This window comes from Thalassophryne amazonica, chromosome 2 (assembly GCF_902500255.1).
Source record: "Thalassophryne amazonica chromosome 2, fThaAma1.1, whole genome shotgun sequence".
NCBI lineage: Eukaryota > Metazoa > Chordata > Actinopteri > Batrachoidiformes > Batrachoididae > Thalassophryne > Thalassophryne amazonica.
Window position 1 is genome coordinate 32,120,740 of NC_047104.1, and position 6,000 is coordinate 32,126,739.

Below are 6,000 nucleotides of genomic sequence, written 5' to 3' on the forward strand. Positions count from 1 at the left end.
TGCTACAAATATTTGCACACACCAGCGGCTGAAAAACAGAGTGTGCCCTGTGAGAGCCCATCGAACCCTCTCGCGGCAGGTGTCGGCCAAATTCGAGGTGACACACATGAACATCTAACACCGCTTGCTTGGCACTTAGAAAATGTGTGGCCATTCGTGCTATTAGCACGAAAACAGTCTGCAGACAATCACTGTCGAGCTGGCGGTGAAATTTTTCTAAGTGCCCCCACGATTGTGGCGTCGCCGAGTACACGTGGCATGCCAGAGTGTTGGCTACCCCCACAACATGTGTGCTTGTGTTTCGTGTTGGAAGTCTCACAGGACAAGTTGTGACATGCCCAGCTGTTACACAATTTCTCGGATACTCACTCGACTGAAAGCCGTCTGAATCTTCCGAATGGTTTCCAACACGGACGTGCTTTTTCTTGTGCGCCATTGCGGCTCCGTCCCGACGCGCGAATTCCTCCGCACGTCTTTCATTACAAAATCTCCTGTAACAGTGGAATGTGCCACAAAAGCGCTGATGTCCACTTCTTCTGCAATTTCTCTGGTAGTCAGACGACGTCCCGGATCAACACAGCCTTCACTTTGGAAATGATCTGGTCGTTTCAGCCTGTCGATGGCCGCTCGGAGCGCGGCGCGCCCTCCACCGCTGTGGGCCATCTTTAATCTGGTTGTAATGCTCCTTAATCTGCGTGACGCCCAGAGTATCCTCACCGAAAGCCGTCTGAATCTTCCGAATGGTTTCCACCTGGCTGTCTCTTCACAGTTTCTGGAAAAATTTGATTCAGCGCTGCTCCAATCGCTCAGCCATTTCCTTGACGATGAAAATCCGACGAGGGGGGTGGACCAGTGCTCACTCAAAGCCTGCCCACAGGCGAATGACGCAACCGACAGGTGTGAAAAAACTCACGCATGCACACGAAGGTTCAAGCTTGGCTGATGCAAGCTCATATGATTCAAATCCATATAGTTTTTGAAAAAAAAATAAAAAGGTCGGATACTTTTCTAACAGACCTCGTATGACAAGTCAACAGTGTGACAGTATCACTGCGCTTTTTTTCTCATTAAAAAAAATTGTTAATCTTGTTGATTTCACACATTTTTCTGCACCTTTTACAGGACCGTGATGTAGCGCAGTGGTAAAGTTTCTGGCTGCCATTCAGAGCTTTTGGGTGGCATGTTATTTTTTTTTTTGTTCTTTCACAGCAGCTGTGTGATGTGGTTACACATGCTCCAGCTGCTCAATTTCAGTTTCAAATTATTTTCATTTATATAGTGCCAAATCACAACAAAGTTGCCTCATGACGCGTCACACAAGTAAGGTGTAATCTTACCAACCCCTCGCACTGTGTTCCTTGTTCGCAGCGGGATCGTTCACGCCTGCCCATCGGCTCGATGTTTTCGTGGTTCGCTCATACGAGCTGTTCCGCCGTGATTTGCCCTGATTTGTTCTTACTCTATTCTATAAATTCTATATTCTATACTCTACTATGTGTGAAGGGGCCCTTATTTTGAGAGCCTCCTTATGTACCGTATTCAGATATGTAAATCTTTATTGTGGTTAATATTCCCTTTGCAAGGATCATCAGCACTATACCAATAAAGTACTACAAACAATACAAAGCATACTGCATAGGTAATTACAATATGAAGCTCAAACAGAATTCAAGAATAGGATATTCAGAACACAATAGAAATCTAGATGGATACATTACAAATGCTGCATAGAATTTATTGACTATTGTAATTTATTATTTCCCCCCTTTGTGTCAGTATCAGTTGATGTTTTTTCCAGATCACAACCAAACACAGTATTTGGTCTACACAAATGATAAAAGCTTTCCAACTTTAAATATTGAAGCCAAAACTGCCAATATTCTTTTTACCCAAGTCCCAGTGTGGTGGCATAGTTCAGCCAGCTCCACATCTGTTTGCTTCTATTTCCAAACACAGAACATTGATGATAGGTTTCCATGAAGGTCTTCTAATTTATGTGCCCAAGTTAGGAGTGAGTGGAATGAATATCAGTGAGAAGGTTTTAAGGGATGGCTGCAGGTGCAAGCGGTGAAGGTGGTTGAGGTAAATTAGATCAGTGATCAAAGGAAATGTGAGAGTGATTTTTAGAAAAAAATTACAGTAGAAGTAGAGGTACAGATTTTTTTTGAATGGTACGGTTTAGAATGATGGCGGCGTCAAGACAAAGCAGGTGGAGATGATTAGAATGTTGAGCTGTAATGAACAAGAAGATCTGGAGCGTCGCCTTTAGGGTAGAAAGTGGGACAGAACAGTGAAAGGTGAGATTACAGTGGTCCTGCAAGGTGGAGATATTTACTACAGTTGTAGCGAACACCAAAGAGGAAATACTAAGATGTAGTGATGGAGACAGGAGGCTACAGGAATGACCAAAGAAGTCAAGATTGTGCAAGATGGGGGAGAGAACTAGTCATACATACAAAGTTCTTCAAAAAAAAAAAAAAGCATTTCAGCTGTTTTTTGACCACTTTAAATGGGATCTAAACAAGATATTAGCAGTTCTGGTTTTAAACGGTTACATTCGTTTTGGATTTAAAGTTGAGAAGAAACTGATGAGATTTTGGAGATGATCCAGATTAATGCATAAAATCTTCCATTGGTTACTGGCAGCATGGTGGATTAGTGGTTAGCACTGTTGTCTCACAGCAAGAAGGGCATGGGTTTGATTCCCACCTGTGGCTTTTCTGTGTGGAGTTTGCATGCTCTCCCCATGTTATTGTGGGTTTCCTCTGGGTGCTCTGGTTTCCTCCCACATTTAAAAGACATGCAGGTTAGGTGAATTGGAAACATTATAATTGTCCAGGTCTCCCTTGCACTAGAGATCTCTATCTCAATGGGACTAACCTAGTTAAATAAAGGTTAAATTAAAATTAAATATAATTTTGAGTTTGGTGAAACAGTGCCTGTGCTGGCAGTTCAGCACACTTTAGGTCACACAGGCATACACTTTACTCTTATGCTGTTCATTTATTCATGTCTGGTTACTGCTGAGAACGAGGTTGGGCGGAGGTTATGTTGTTGCCCCGTTTGTCTGTCTGTTGGTTTGTTCTCTTTTTGAACAGCCTGTAAGCCACAATTTTTCAGATATTATTAGGAAAAGGTTTAGAGGATTTATAATGCTGATAGGCAATAACTGATTCAGATTTCAAGGTCATAGGTCAAAGTCAGGGAAACTGGAAAAATCCCTCAACACTGAATCAATTTTCAGAAATTCATGTCTGTCAAAAAAAGAATGAATTTCTTTCATATTTGAAAGTGTTATGTAGGATGGCAAAGTTTGATCTGGATCTGATCCAGATTACAGATTTTGTGGCCATTTAACATTCAACATTGAAAACCCAATTTGATGTATATTTCACATTATATCTTTATCAGACATGCCCAAATTACTCTCATATTTGAAAGTGAGGTGCAGACTGGCACTCACTGTCGCCTGACAAAGTTTGATCCAGATTGTGGATTTTGAATTTAATCTTGAAAAGCCAGTTTGATGTACATTTTGCATTATATCTCAAACAAAAGTGCCCCAGCGACTCTAATTTTTTCTGTTATGGATTTACCTACACCACCAAAATTAGATGGAGGTTCCAATTTTATGCCTGTTTGTCTATCTTCCAGTTATCAGTCACAAACCCAGTGGCAAAAAGCACTGACAAATTGTGCATAGCAGAGATAACCAATGTTCTGTGAAAATTATCTAATAAAGGATTCAGAAACCAATAAAGTTTGAAAAAAAAACCCCTGACAACACCACAAAAAGCTTTGATTCAAGTGCACGAACTAAATACATACTCTTGACATTTGATCACATCTAATTTAGCTCATGAAAAGTCACTTCTGACAGGACTTAGACATTGAAAATTTTTTCCAAGGTAAAAATTAGGTGGAATTGGAAGCTCGTGTCAGGGGAGCTTTGTGTTCTGTGGGCACAGTGCTGTAGTTCAGGCATGTTTTCAGAACTTTTCTTCAGTTCTGGTTGAAAATGTTGACCCCTGAAGACGTCTGATAGAGAAAAATTATAAAACTTTTGGAGCTTTTAGTACTTATTTATTCTGAAATTTAAAATGTGTGAATTATTTTGTTGCTGTTGTAATGAGATGCATCGATACACAGCCACTTTTATCACATGTAGAAGTGTGTTGGCTAAATTGCATCGTGTGTGTGTGTGTGTATGTATATGTATGTATATGTATATATATATATATATATATATATGTATATGTATGTATATGTATATATATATATATATATATATATATATATATATATATATATATATATATACATACATAGATAGATAGATAGATGATTATGTTTAATGAGTAGAATAGCCTTAAGATGTGTACACACACACTGCCTGTAAAACATGATACGAGGGCTGTCCGTAAAGTATAGGTCCTTTTTATTTTTTTCAAAAACTATATGGATTTCATTCATATGTTTTTACGTCAGACATGCTTGAACCCTCGTGCGCATGCGTGAGTTTTTCCACGCCTGTCGGTGACGTCATTCGCCTGTGAGCACTCCTTGTTGGAGGAGTCGTCCAGCCCCTCGTCGGAATTCCTTTGTCTGAGAAGTTGCTGAGAGACTGGCGCTTTGTTTGATCAAACTTTTTTCTAAACCTGTGAGACACATCGAAGTGGACATGGTTCGAAAAATTAAGCTGGTTTTCAGTGAAAATTTTAACAGCTGGTGAGAGATTTTGAGGTGATTCTGTCGCTTTAAAGACTTTTCACAGTGTGAGACGTCGCGCAGCGCTCTCAGGCAGCGTCATCAGCCTGTTTCAAGCTTAAAACCTCCACATTTCAGGCTCTATTGATCCAGGACGTCGTGAGAGAACAGAGACGTTTCAGAAGAAGTCGGTTTCAGCATTTTATCCGGATATTCCACTGTTAAAGGAGATTTTTTTAATGAAAGACGGGCGGAAGGGTCCGCGCGTCGGGACGCAGCCGACGCGGCGCGGCGGCACAGGAAAAACACCTCCGTGTTGACAACCATTTGTTAAAATCCAGTTGGCTTTTGATGGCTTTCAGTGGAGTGAGTATATGAGAAATTGTTTATCAGCTGGAGATGTTCCAACTTGTCCTCAAGGCTTCCAACAGAGGTGTTTTTCCTGTGACGGAGCGTCGCGGCGGCTGCGAGCCGACGCTGCAATCCGCCCGCACGTCTTTCATTAAAAAAATCTCCTTTAACAGTGGAATATCCGGATAAAATGCTGAAACCGACTTCTTCTGAAACTTCTCTGTTCTCTCACGACGTCCTGGATCAATAGAGCCTGAAATGTGGAGGTTTTAAGCTTGAAACAGGCTGATGACGCTGCCTGAGAGCGCTGCGCGACGTCTCGCACTGTGAAAAGTCCTTAAAGCGACAGAATCACCTCAAAATCTCTCACCAGCTGTTAAAATTTTCACTGAAAACCAGCTTAATTTTTCGAACCATGTCCACTTCGATGTGTCTCACAGGTTTAGAAAAAAGTTTGATCAAACAAAGCACCAGTCTCTCAGCAACTTCTCAGACAAAGGAATTCCGACGAGGGGCTGGACGACTCCTCCCACAAGGAGTGCTCACAGGCGAATGACGTCACCGACAGGCATGGAAAAACTCACGCATGCGCACGAGGGTTCAAGCATGTCTGACGTAAAAACATATGAATGAAATCCATATAGTTTTTGAAAAAAATAAAAAGGACCTATACTTTACGGACAGCCCTCGTATATTACTGACAAGCTGTCTGGTTGCAACAAACACTTTAGAAACACCAAGATTGGAACATCTTTGGGGGAAAAACAAAACAGGACAGCAAAACTGGAATTCAGGGGCTTTCCCTGCTCAGCATTTCATACTTGAGTACTCGTCTTGCAGCAACATCGACAGAAGAAAAGGACAATGGACAGATTTGTGAACCCTGCTTTGGGTTCTGAGTGACTGGTTTCTACACGATTGATCAGCGTTTCTTGTTTCAGT